General features: G+C 35.4%; 1 protein-coding gene across 1 annotated transcript in view; it reads right to left on the bottom strand.

The window, feature by feature from the left end:
• Nucleotides 1-15,000, bottom strand: part of LOC122793992 (cytosolic beta-glucosidase-like) — a 337,884-nt gene that overhangs the window by 322,273 nt on the left and 611 nt on the right. The window lies entirely within an intron of this gene.

Genomic DNA, 15,000 nt, shown 5'->3' with positions numbered 1-15,000 from the left:
GTAATAATATTATAGAAATATTTATAATCCCTATTACTATCATGGAACGTTTCATTCCTGGCTTGATGATAAAATCATTCGGACCACCCTCTATCATCCTTAAATAATTTTCTATCCTAATATTTGCTTCTACCGCTGCAAAATATCCATTGATTAAGTTATGTTAAAACATAAAACTTTCCTCTAACAACAGGTAGCAAATAGAGAACTGAGATAAATTATTTTAATAATCTAAAATCATTGGATATCAAATAAAATATAATCATTAGAGATATATCAAGTAATAATCTCTCTAAATATTAAGTATATTGAAATTAGAAATAACTATTAGCAGATTTTTTAAGTTTTCTATGTCTGCATTAGAATTATACATGTATTAAAGTCATATATTAATCAACTTATTTTAGCTACTAATATTTAATAAATATAATATATTACAGCATTAATGAAAATTCTTTATAGTACTTATCTTGAAGTAGAAAAACATGCAACATATGTCCAAAGCTCTGAAATGAATCAGAAGAAGTCTATAGTTTCTAATAACTATTAAGTTAAATATATGTATTTGTTTCTCCCTGGGTTAGTGATGTTATAATACACAAATTAGTTTAATCAGATTAATGTTATTATTCCTTATGAATATGTACCATTCCATATTAGCTCATAGCCTTAAACACTCTAGACATTCTACGAATATTATGATGTATACTTTAGTGTATCTATATATTTCCATTTATTTACCACCCTCCCCAAAACAGTCATAAATATTTGTTTAAAATTGAAAAAAAAATCACTTATTAATTGAACAATGTTTAAATACAGCAGTCCACATGGATGTAAATGGAATATATGTTAAACAAAATAGAGTCAAACATACAAAATTATAGTTAGCTTTTAGTATCTGATCCCAGATATAATCAGTATTATTTATTAGGATATTCAAATTTTAGTTATCTTTTTTATTGAAGAACATAAGTACAGTATCAAAATCCTTTCATTTATTTAATATTACACTGCATTAAATAGCTCCTTTTCTATGATGATATTTCAAAAACTTGCTCCCATTACCTCTAAATGTGGCATTAACTAAGAAATATATAAGACTTGTACCATTTTGATATATCCCTGAAAACAATAAATGTTGTGAAATAGCAAATAGGTTATTAATATGTAAATACAATTCAGTATGCTGGTAACTTCTATTTAGTTTAACTTATCTTATTTTGTATCATGAAACAGAATTTATAAATAAAACTGTCTTTCAGCACAAAAGCAACACCAAATTAATCTATATATAATCAGTCAAAGCTTCAATTATCTGACTCTAGTCAAGTAATAAAATGTGTGATGCCCTTTAAATGCTTCATTTCTAATATAACATAGATCTTAGCCACTGCTGTTCTATTGATTTTAGTGTTATCACACCTAGACTTTTTTAAATATATTTCGGTTTTAATTTTTGTCCTTTTAAAAAGATATATAACTGGGTTGCATGTTACTGTTTTCATTAGCAGCAATAGGAGGAGTCAAAAATCTTCCCATTACTTTACTATTAAACCATAAATCAGCTTTTCGTTGCAACATTCCATCCTAGAGCAGTCTGTTTAGAGTTCAGAGGTCATCACCAGCATTTCCATTAGGACACACACACAGCAAGAGGTTCTCCGGTTCGATTCTCGGCTGGGGTGCCTTCTGTGTGGAGTCTGCATGTCTTCCCTGCTTTCGTGTGGGTTTCCTCCGGGTGCTCCAGTTTCCTCCCACATTACAAAGACATGCATTTGGAGCATTTCTCCCTGGGCCTCCGCTGAAAATTGGCTTTGTTCCAAGTCGGACTTTCCCAGCTAACAAATGTTAAATAAATAAAAAATAAAATAAAATAAATTTCTGTATACTTGCCTGTCTTTAGATCTGCTTCTTCTGTCCCAAACAACTCCTGACTTTATTTAAATATGATGGCAAGGTAAAAAAAAAACAGTTTTTAAAGCGGGAACTGTACTATAATTGTTTTCTAAAGCTATAAAACTGCTCGCAACTACAGATATGCAAGCTACACATTCAAAAGCAGCAACGGACATAATGAAAGGTTATAACATCTTCTTTATGACATAAAACCCACTTTTCAATATAAAAAAACACTGTCTATGTATTTCAACTACATTTTCAAAACTAGTTAAAGAAAAAAATAAGTTATTAAAATACTGTTATATATTACAAACACAACTGATCATTGTTTTATGACTAGAGTAAAGTTAATTTCCAGTTCTGTCTAATCCCTTTGGTCAAGAACTCTTCAGATCAGGATCAGCTATGTGGATACTCATTTTTGAAATTAAAAGACATCAAGTATAGATTATTTTTCTATAACATTTCATCACACCTCACAGATGGATTCCAGTGTTACATCCCGAAATCCTAACCACACACACATTACTAAATTGGATGTAACTTTGTTAATGAATATGCTGTTTTCATTAATATAATAAGATCAAAAGAAAAATGATAAAGAGTTTTACCTTTTAAATCTTGAAACTCATCAATTGATTCTGTAACAGTGTATTTATACTAAAATACAACATTTTAAAAGAAGTACATACAATTCTAGAACTAGGGAGAAAAGTTTGAATTTTTTACTACTATTTCCTTTTGCTGTCCAGTTATTATTTATAGGATTGCTTTTAAAGCTCATTAAAGACCAGTCCATTTCTTCTTGTTTATCCTAGGGATTATTTTTCTGAAAAAATTCCAGGGCTTCATCTAGTGAATTAAATGTATTTTGAATACCAGATTAGAAAATAATTCTGATTTTTGCAGGGAATAGTATTTGAGCCTTAATGTTGGATTTCTACAGACGTTTTTAAGGGAATACAAGCCTTTTTTTTTTTTTTTTGACATTACTGAAGATGTCCAATCATTATCAAATCTAATGGTTTTCCCATTAAAAGTTACTGGAGAGTTAGTCTAAGCTGTTTTTAATACTAAGACTTCATCCTGCACAGAAAGGAATTTGACTACTGCAGACCTTGGTGCAGATGGATATTTTGTTATAATGTTACTTGAGAGAGACCTATGTGCTCTCTCAATTCCAAAAGAAAATGACTCTGGTTAAATCCAATATTTTTGGAATTCAGGCACTCAGAAACAAACATTTTATTTCCTTCTTCCTTCTCAAAGGCACTGTATATTCCTATATTACTTCTTCTGGATCTGCTCTTAGGATCATCTACCTTTTCCAGAAGTGAAGAGTTCAGTTTCAGCAGAAATTTAACTTGTGTTTCCTTTTTCATTTAATCTTTCATCTACATCATTCAGAGATTCTTCCATGGAAGTGGGTTGATCCATATGTTTCTTGATTATTTTGTTTAATAGATCAGTTTTATTTTTCCTTCCTGTTTTATAGTGTCCATTTTACTCTCTAGTTTATCTATTTTAACTGATATTTCCTGCACACTGGATACAAGAGATTGTAGTTCCTTTTTCATTCCATTCTCCAGAGAGGAAGCTTTGAGATGACTCATAGTTACACTTGACTGGAAAATCTTCTGACAGGATATTAAGTCTTCAAAAGCTGAATTTCTTGCTGGATTTTTTTTCAGACTTTGTTGTTATATAAAATATATTTTGAAGATAGTTTCTTAGTATAGGATCAAAAAATCTTGTCAGGAAAACTTGAAACAGCCAGAGCAAAATTTTATGCTGCTAACTGCTTAGCATATTAGCCACACCCCATACTTAATCTACTTATAGTCCACAGAGCCCTCAAATGTTATACAACACCATAGTTCAAAAGCACTAATTTTCTCACACACAGTCTTACTTCAGTCCAGCTCTCACAGTAACAAATTACTACTGGAGAAACACAGTTCTGACTATACAGACCTTTGTCGACGATATTATGTCTTTAGTCTTTAAAATCTCATCCAGGTTTGCCATAATGTTTCTCTCAAAAAGTAAATGTATACTGATGTCACCCTCTCTTTGAATATCTTTGAGACTAGTAAAATAAAATCTGTCACTGCCTCCACTTCTTTTACATCTATTTGCAAATAACTGATAGAACTAGCTAACATTTTTTTTTCTTTTATGTTGACCAAAAAGATAGCTTTTGTGTTTCTAGTTTCACCTTAATCAACACTCTTCAATTCTTCCTCATTTCTGACATTAGACGAGTATCATTTTCATGTCTGAGGTGGATAATATTTCTCAAAGCAATTTGGATTGTAGCATTTGATTTATCAAACCCAGCATTTTGCATGATATATTCAACATATAAACTGAATAAGTAGGGTGACAAAACACAGTTTTGTCAGACTCCCTCATCAGTCTTGAAGCAGTCATTTAGTATTTTGTTCTATTTGGTTCTTATTCTACAAACAGATCCTCAGGAGGCAAATAAGATGACCCAGTATTCCCATTTCTCTAAGAACTTCCCACAGCTTATGATGGTCCCGCAGTTAAAGTCCTTAGTATAGTCAAAGCAGACAAAAAATATTTTTCTGGAACTCTCTTTCTGAATTATCATGTGAATGTTGGTATTTTGATGTCTGGTGCATCTGTCCTTTCTAAAACCAGCCTGTACATCTGGCAGTTCTTGGTCCATATACACCTGAAGCAGCTTCAGTATCACTTTCTTAGCATGTGAAAAGTACAAATCTATATAATTTGAGCACTCTTTAACAGTGTTCTTTTTTGGAAGAGAAAAGTAAATTGATCTTTACCAATGTAATGGCCTTTGTCATTCTTTATGCAGGATTTTAAGCGAATCGGCTAGAATCCCATTGCTTCCTGCAACCTTATTAACAAGGCTTTATTGGACCCATTTAACTTCACTCTCTAGAAAGTCTGGCTCTGGATCAGAGAACATTCATCTTAGGTATCAGTGAAATTAGGATCTTCGTTAATTCTTTTGCATTTTCCTACCACCTCTTCTTAATATCTTTTACCTCTGCTGGATCCCTCCCATCTTTGTCTTTTACCAATTACATCTTATTAATGTGGAAGTTTCCCTTAATTTCCCCAATCTTTGTGAAAAGACCTCCTGTCTTTTTCACTCTATTGTCTTCTTCCAATTGTCTGCATGGCTTATTTAAATTAATTTCTCTGAAACTCTGCATTCAGCCAGACAAATTTTCCTATCGCGACTGATTTTGCTCTCCTTTTCTAGGCCACTTTCCCAATCTTCATCTTTTTTTTTCTCTTTAGAATGCATTTTGATGTCACTTCCTGTACAATATCACAAACTTTTATCCATAACCCTTTCTCCATGAGATCTAATGTCTTAAATCTGTTTTTTTACCTTCTCTGCATATTCATTTAGAATACTGTTGAACTTGTGTCTCACTTGCATAGATGCTTTTCTTGTTTTATTAAATTTAGTTCCAAAGTTTACAATTAGAAGCTAATGATGTGAAGTCAGCTCCTAGTCTTCTTTCTTGCTCAATGATTAGAACTCTTCTATCTATGACTGCAAAGTACAGAGTCAGTCTGATTTCGGTACTGGCCATCTGGTGATAGCAGTGTGTAAATCCAACACTTAGGCTGTTGAAAAAAAAAAAGAGTGTTTGCTATGATCTGTGAAGTATCTTGGCAGAATTCTTCAGGTCTATAATTTGCTTCATTTAAAATTCCAAAAACAAAATGGCCCATTATTCCAACTATACTTTGACTACCACTTTTAGCATTCCAATCACCTGTGATGAATATAAATTTTGTGTGTGTTTTTATTCCAACAGCTGCTACATATACTCATAAAACTTATCAACTTCCTCTTCTACAGATGGAATATAAACTTTAAGTACTGCAATATCTGTTGGCTTACCCTGTAGTCTCACTGACGTAGTCTGACTGCAATCATTCTAACATTTTTGTATTGTAACAAAGCACTAATTTTGACACAAATTTAATACCTATGAGGCCTAGTCTATTTTTTTTTCTGCAGGAATCTTGAGCAAAGTAGATCTGATGACTACCTGATGCAAAATAGCATATTCCAGTGCATTTCAGAACATTATGTCCCAAGATGTCAGTGTTTATTTTTGTCATCTCATACTTACTCACTTCAAGCTTACCTTGGTTTACAGTTCTTAAATTCAAAGTCCCAAAGTTGTATAGTTTTTGCAGCACTGGACTTTACTTTCATCTCAGAGAACCTTCCAGAATTAATCAATCCATACAATAAATTATACTATTTTTACCTGTTCTAAGCTCTTTCCCATCAGCATGCCAGACACATCCAGACCTGAGGGTCATAACTTCCAGTGTCATTTCAACATGTCACCAGTTGTTTTAGTGTTTTCTTAGCAAAGTACAACTGTTTAAGTCATTAAGTCTGTCCTTTCCTCTTAGAGTACTTTGTAGACTTTAGAGACTGAGGCCAATAAAGAAAACTTTCATGAACTGCATACGCATACAAGACAGAATGCTGCCCAGTCAGTGAAATCATGTCTATAAACTTTGCAAGAGATTTCTGCAGCAGCAAAATGGTATACAGATCATAGATCTCTTCAATTAATGGTTGTAGCAAAACCAGCAAGCTGATTGTTAGTGTTTTCTAATGCTGTCTGTTTATAGCTTTTTATTATTTATTCTTCTCTCCATGAGAACATTTGTCTGAATGTTTCATTTTCATACTGTACTGCCAACCTTCTTTAAATAAATAATTCATTTTTCAGTTTCAGTAGGTGGTGCTTGTCTGCTTATTTATGACCAAAATGACAATTAGACAAATCTGGTGACATTCACCTGATTTTTATCCACCTTTTGAAGAGAAACTGTTTAACTATAGCTAACATAAATTAACTTTTAACGGAGCACAATTAATGTGACCTTGGTGTGAAAAATTGGTCTGAGTAGTAGGATGTTACTGTGAACAGGAAGGGGTAATGGCACTTTAAATGTATTAAGTCCAATTGGCAATAATTGTGTGTGTGCAAGCATGCGAGCACATGTATGTGTGCGCATGTGTAATTGTAACAGTTTCAACAAGAAACAGTTACTGTTTGTAAGATGGCATGAAAAAACACTAGCTTGGGAAACTAATGGTCATAACTTTGCTATCCAGTAGTACTGAGAGACTTATTTGGGGATGACAGGGATCAGCTACAGCAAAAGGCAGCAGTGCTCATTTGCCATACATTCCTATGGCAAAGTACCTGACATATATACTACTGCCAGCTGTAGAGTTTGTACGGTCTTCCCAATATACTAATTGATGACAGAAGTGTAGATGTTGCAAACTGGACTTCTGTTACCTGCAAACCAGTTTTGTCATCAAAATGTGTGTGCATATATGTGCATCTACAAAGCAACTATACACTGCATGTCAGTCATTTTATTTATTGATTGATTTGTTTCTTCTTTCATTACTTCTGTCTAAAATTAAAAATAAAACTGGGAAACAAGCAAGGTGAGTTCTGAAGAGTAAAGTAAAAGGTCAGTGGTACAAGTAGTTAAACAGTGTAAATCAAAGGGATTCTCAAAGGGATTCACACATGCTGATTTGACCAAGGACAAATTGATAACCACCTTATATGCACCTGAAGGTCAGTCCATTGATTCTTGAGGCAGCCTAGTAGGGCATGAAACTAAGTAACATGCTTTAAAAAATGAACAAGCACAGGAATCTGTCTAGTTCCAACCTCACCACCATGAGTGTTGAGGAAAAAAATAAAAAAAAAAAACAAAGAAATTAGTGGTTTTAAAACTTTGTTGATGAGCTCAGTCACAATAATTTCCAAAAGTCATGAAACCCGGGTAGTGTTCCAAACCAACAAGCCTTTATTCGTCACAGACAAGCGATCTTCAGTAACAAGAAAATCTGAAATATTTTAACAATGTTAAAAATATCAGCTTTTATACACTTAAATGTAGGTGTGGAAAATGTATGTATTGTTTAATTTTAAACCAGCCTGTTCAAGGCAAACTGTACAAACAGGTTCGTAAAAGTGCATTTTAAAACAAGTACCCACCCTCCACACTACTACTGATTAGATCAAACAAAATCCTAGTTAAAGGAAAACTCCACCCTAGAACTAAAAAAAATTTTTTTTCACTCTGTCTTCATTTCTTATTTGTAATTTTAGCCTGTTTTCCCCAACATGGCTACCAATGGGGCTTGATGTATCAACGTGAACTTGTTTTCCCTCAACCTTTTCTCTTTCCCATAATGCTTTGTATGACCCATGCCAGACATAAGAAAGTTACTGTGAATTCCCATGCCATTGACATATAATGAGATTTGTGTGAATCACTCATCTTCTTTACCTTCTGTAAAAGGACTGTTTCTTTTCTGTCTCAAATCACCCTCATTTATGTTTGACTCAGACCTTGTTTTACACTATACTTAGAAGTTATTCAGCTACAGCCAGAAAAGTAACTAAACTGCAGGCCTTTGTTCAGGGTTTTCTTTTCTAGTCTAAGAGGAATTAATTTTGCAAGGGTGTCTCAGTGCAGTGACAGTTTTTACATCTTCGCATAGTGTGGTGGAGGGGACTGTCAATTCCTCTTGAACTACAAAGTATTATGGGAGAGAAAGTGTTGAGGGAGAACAAGATCATGTTGCTACATCAAGCTCCATTGGTAGCCATGTTGTGGAAAACTAAAATTACAAATAAAGCACAAGTGATTTTGAGGTGTTAAAATAGGTCAGGAAACAAAGACAGAGTGAAAAAAATTGTTTAGTCCTAGGGTGGAGCTTTTCTTTAAGGAAAACACTACCTATCTATTTGCAACCCACATTCCAAAATCAGGTATTAAGAAAAGCAAAAAATGCACATAAAAGACTTCTAACTAAAATCACTTTCAGCTATGTAATGCAATAAAGCCTTCATCACGTCTGTAACAAGAATTAAAATCAAGAAAAAACACATAGATTATGTTTATGGTTAGATAACTAACTAGAATACTATAAATATAAAAAAATGCATCTCTCTAATAATATCATCTAGTAAATATCTATCCATGTGTATTATTGTGCATAAAAAACTAATCAATTAACAGCTCAGAAAAAAATCAGAACAAAAAGGTCAGTGCTTTACAAAAAAAAAAAAAAACCTGTCATGACAGTTTTCATGTTTACAGCCCCAAAACATGTTTATAGAATGAATACTAGTAGAAAAAACATACAAAAATACAGAAAACAGTGGATGAAGTAAACTTAAAGTGTGCAGATGTGTGCATGGGTGTGCATGAATGTCCACCAGTATGGTAAATGAGGGAATTATACCAATAATACATGATAATAGCGGCATGAAAAAAAATGTGTGTTTTGAATTTACCATTTAAATCTCTGATGTGATGCAATAAATCTAATCAAAGCAGAACTGAGGTTAAAGTAACTAAACATGCTTACATTTATACACATTCTATACATAATTTTTATTATTTAGTATATTTTTAGTACTAAAAATATTTCCTCAAAAAAATCCCTAAAAAAACTTTACAGATTGTGTGGCAGCTTACGTAAATTCAATACACTCTTAATACAGCAATAATAGTCTAGTCCTGATTTTTTGAATGCATTTAATTTCAACAGCCATAATTATTTTTTCTCCAAAACACCAGTGATGTCCCCTTCAAACTCATCCATCTCCACACAGTCCACAATGACAAATTTAAAACCAGGATGTCTGGGGTGTTCTAATAAGTGTCTGGATAAGGTGTTCCTCCTCTAGCATTTGCCTGATGTCAGAAAGATGACCTGAACTCTTCCTTTTCAGTGTATTCATAGTCTTACCCACATAAAATGCAGCAGTCATTGCACATGCCCCTATATATAACTTTTTCAGTTTTACAGTTACCACCTGCTGAAGATTTCACCATCTTTTTAAGATAGGGGCACTCAAACGAGTCACACTCCAAGTATTGACAGAAAGTGCAGTTAGGTGGCCCACAGATTTTTAGTGCTCATGTCATCCTGGTGTTCCTTATTTTTTCTTTTCCACATAGTTACGTATGCTTCTGCTCTTATTATATACAAAGGTGGAGTGATCTCCTAAAACCCTTACAAGCTGCTGATTGTCAGTGAGGATGGCCCAGTTCTCCTTAATGGCTTTAACTATAATGAAATCCCAGGTGTAAGTTACAATGCACCTGTCCTTACTTTTCTCTTCTTTTGGGTTAGGATGCCCTCGTTGCATAATTCTACCAAAAGGCCTATTCCACACAGGGTCACTGGTAGTTTCAGAATTTCTAATGGGATTCAGGATCATATGTAGCATGTTTGAATCATATCCTCTGGTTAAGAAATCATTTTCAAGATCATTCATATTTTTGAGAAAAGGAGTCAAATCTGTGGTAATGCATACTAATCTGTAGCCTTGTGATTTTATTACGTTGTGCTTAGTTTGTACTGGATGCATACTGTACTGTGAAGTAAGTAGTTCACTCATATTGGTTTTCTGTATAAGTTACTAATTAATGCTCCTCTGTTTTTATCAATACCGACAGTCATATCAAGGAACTGGACTGACTCCAAGCTAATGGAAGTGGTATACATCAGGAAGGAGGTGGAGCTATTGATGTAATAGATAAACTCAGTGAGTTTAGATTTCTCACCTTGCCAGACTACGAATACATCATCAATAAAATTGAAGGTAGCTGGTCATAAACCTCTAGTATTCACTCTGGAATACAAATTCCTCCTCCCACTTCCCAAGGCTACACTGGCCAGGCTTGGGGCCATAGCTGGATCCATGGCTATTCCCCCTCATCCATGTGTAAGCCTGTTCATTGAAACTGAAGAAACTGTAACTCAATACCAAGTTTATTAGCTTTCCCAAGCATTCAGTTTGCCCATGTGTAACACTGTTATTTCTGCTATAACCCTGTGTAGCTGCTTCAATACAGTACATGTGTGGTAACACAGTGTAAACAGCTTTAACATCAATAGTTAACAAAATGCTTTCTTCATTTTCATGCACTTCTTTTATTTTTCTTAAAAAATCAAGAGAATTTGAAATAAAAGAGTTATTGGCTTTGTATTAGTATAGTACCTTGCAGGAGGTGCAGTAGTAAGTCCTGTCTAAATCCCATCCCCCATCCAGCAATCAGTGACATCTTAGTAAACTTAGGCTCATGGCAGCATGAATATTCATTGTCTATTCATAGCTTACCCTTTTCCTCAACGTAGTGTGATCTCAGAGGTGGTATATTTAATTTGTGGGGGTGTGGCAAGTGCAGCTCTCATATGGGGGTGCAGAGGGGCTTGGCCCCCTGCAAAAACAAAGGAGAAAAAAATAGTTATTATTTTTCCTTTGTTTTTGCAGGGGGGGCCCTTGTGGGGGGCTGTGCCCTCCCCTCCCCCTGCAAATTAAATATACCAATTCGGAGATCGCACTACATTGAAAAAAAGGGTACACTACGAATAGACAATGAATATTCATGCCACATCTGCAATCTGCATGGCTGTCAATCATGCATGTTTTCAATTTGACGAAATGCCTCTTTCACCTGTCAGTCACTAAGACCATGTCCACATCTGTGCAGAATGGCCTGCAAGGTACTCAACTAATACAAAGCAGAGTTATTTTCACTCTCTGTGCATACCTCTGAGTTTTGATTGTCAAATGAAAGTAATGATCACAGCATCTTCAGCCCCACACATGTTATGGCAACTTTCTGGACATACCTTTGAAAAAAAGGCTGGTTTTACAATAGGTGCAGTAATTGATGGCAGAAGCCTCCACTAAGTTCATGCAAAATACATTTATACAGTCTGGGGTGTGGGCACCACCAAACCACGACCACTAGAAGCTCTAAAGGTATGAATGTTCTGTAATGTATTTCAAGAATTAAAAATTACTTCTTAACTTAATTTTTTACTGTCACTCAGAAGAGTTATGTATGTGCCCAGCATTATAGTGTGTGTGTGTGTGTGTGTGTGTGTGTGTGTGTGTGTGTGTGTGTGTGTGTGTGTGTGTAACAAATTGAGAATTAGGGACATATCTGCACACACAGACACATGCATGCACACACAATCACACACATTGCGCATTCACCTCCAGGGAAACTGGAGAAATACCAATTCACCTACTGCATTACTGTGAGGTGCTGGAGGAAACCAGAATGCACAAAAAGACACACACACAGACAAGGAGGTCATGCAGACTCCACAATGAAAAAACAACAGCCAAGACATCAACCAGAGAAAAGCACTGTAAAATGGCAATGCTACTCAGCATACCACTATGGCAATAAGCAGTGGCTTTTGTACAGCTCCTTTCTCTGCAAAACCACCAAAGATAAACACCTATCATGTGCAATGTCTATGAATGCGGTGGCAAGTGAAAGAAATTATGACCAACTTGTCACTCTTAAATACTCTGCAACAATACCCTCATACACAGGCATAATGGCAGCACCAATAATGTTTATGACAGAAAGTGAAAAAAATTATAGCCATCTAGTTAATCTTACACTGCAGTCCCCTCAACCTAAACACACACACAATCATATGCCAAAGGAATACTAGTTTTCCACCAATTTTAGCAAATGCAGACAATAGTATTCTTCAAGAAGGTCTATCTCTGACCATCAAATGATGCCAAAGCCATGGTCTTAAACTCAATCCTAAGAAATGCATAATTGTACCCCTTCGGAAGTCAACCATCACAGCTAACCACCATGTTGATAATACCCCCTCAGAGCCAACCCAGTGGTCCAGGATCAGGGTACACATGTAGACAGTTGCCTTTTATGTTGCACAACTTATAAGCAAGGACATGGCATCTAGGGCCCAACAGGTCATTATCCCACTGTACTCTGCCATTATCAGACCAATCAAAGAATACAATGCTCCCTTTTGTATGTACCTCACCAGCCACATGTAGCAGTTGGAGTGACCCGAGAGGTTCCTTACAAAAAGAATACAAGGTGTAACAAACCTGCCTTATGCAGAGAACCTTAAACCCTTTCCCTCTACTCAGAGGTGATGTATGCCTGGCTTAAAATGCATCCACAACCCCTTCACTTATGGAATCTACTACATATTCGTATATCAAAGAGTACCAGAAATACAAGGTCTAGGAACTTGATTTTCATCTGTGACTTAAACAAAACACGCTGGGGATGACAGATATGTGTCCCAGAGACAGCCCCTCCTATGGAACAGGCATCCTAGCCATATGAAACTGTGTTCATTTTTTTTAACCAATTTAAGCATAACTTAGACCAGTGGATGGGGAATAGAAAATTTACACTGGGTCTGGCACCCATATCCCTTATGTACAGAGCTTATAAATGTCCGGAGCTCAATATCTTATTTGGATACAGGACATCATTATTGTTTGGGAAAACTTGGCTAGGCTTAGAAAAGCCCCCCAGCTTATTAGCCTAGTAATCTATGAATTGTGCAACACTAGTACTGTCTCATCATATCAGTGACTGTTGTTTAGCAATAGTCAGGACTAATGCATAAGTGACACAGTGGATAGTGTTGTCCCCGGTTCGATTCTTGGCTAGAGTGCTTTCTGTGCAGTGTCTGCATGTCCTCCCTGCATTTGTGTGAGTTTCCTCCGAGTGCGCCGGTTTCCTCCCATATTCCAAAGATATGCAGTAGGTGGACTGGATACTTTATATTGGCCAAAAGTGTGAATATACATGTGAGTGTGTGGTGTGGAAGAACCATCGCATCAGGGCTAGCCACATGGCAGTGTAAACCTTGGCTTTAGATGACTGTCACTGTTGAAGTGACATCCAACCCTAAGTGCAAAAATTTGAAAAGGGGTTATGGATGGATGAAGGAGTAATGCATACCCATCACTGCCCTTGACTTCACAGAATATCTCTGATTTTGCCTCATATTTTTGCCCTGTCCCTTGAAAAAAAAAAAAAAAGGATTTGTTGGTAAACCATTCAGGATTGCAGATGGTCAATTATGTCAGACATTAGGATTTCATTCTTCCTTTTGTCCAGAAAATGCATGTTAATGCAAAACATGTTATTCCAATTACTTTTTAAGTGAATTAATGCAATATTTAAGTGTTTCTGATCTTAATCCTTATTCTGCCATTATTGTTAACTTTGTCCAGAATTCTTAATCAAATCACTTCAGAGTTATAGTATCTAGTGTTAAACCAGTATTTATAAAACGTCCCCAAACAGAAAAACATCCCTGAAGGCTGGGAGAATCTGCTCTTCTTAAAGTTTCAGGTAAGCACTGCAAATGGTCACTCTGGGCTGCCAATCTCTAGTGCTTACCTTTCTCATTCAAGGATTACTGGCTCTATCCTAACAAGGTCATAGAAAAACCCTGATTAGGCTAAAGCATATAATCTGAGAATGAATGATTTTTTTTCTCCTCATTATCCCGCAACCAGACTCAGCTTTTGTGTGCCCCCACACACACAGTAAAGGTGATTGCCCTGCCCCTATGATGTTAGCTTTAGTGGCGAGAAAATGTCCACTACCAGGATTTAACTATGTCAAAGGCACTATGCCAGTGGTAAAACATTTCATGAAATTATGAGGACTACTAACCGACAAAACAGTGTTACTACAGTCAGAGCTGTCTTGAACTTTAAAGAAATGATGCCAGTCCTTAGGAGTCTTCACTCTTGAGTTATTTTTACCCACCCAGTTTAAGTACACACGATTGCTTTACTAACTTTTTTATTGGATTTAGATCGCTAGCTGTGATTGGGGGCACCAGTGACCGCAGGGTCTGCAGGTGCCTAAAGCCAGCTACAGTGACAGACTCTTTCAATGAGGAATAAGGAGGAACACTGACTTTTTCAGAATTTAAATGAGGAAAAGTTCCTCTTAATGTGGTACACTTGACATGCATGCATCACCTGTCTAGAATTTCACAAAATGCCAGGATTTTTTGCCTCATATTTTTGGTCTGCTCCTCATAAAATGTGAAGCTTTCTGGCAAATTACTAAATATTGAAAGCATTAAACAATATTACGCATTTTAGTTTACGACCTTATATCGTTAAGAAAATGAATGCTAAAGCAAAACAGTTTTTCTATTAACTTTCTAAGTTTATACGAGCAATAGTTAAA

This window comes from Protopterus annectens, chromosome 2.part1 (genome assembly GCF_019279795.1).
Source record: "Protopterus annectens isolate FY-2018-M chromosome 2.part1, PAN1.0, whole genome shotgun sequence".
Classification (NCBI taxonomy): Eukaryota; Metazoa; Chordata; order Ceratodontiformes; family Protopteridae; genus Protopterus; species Protopterus annectens.
Note: the sequence above shows the minus strand (reverse complement) of the source record. Positions and strands in the feature narration are given on the sequence as shown.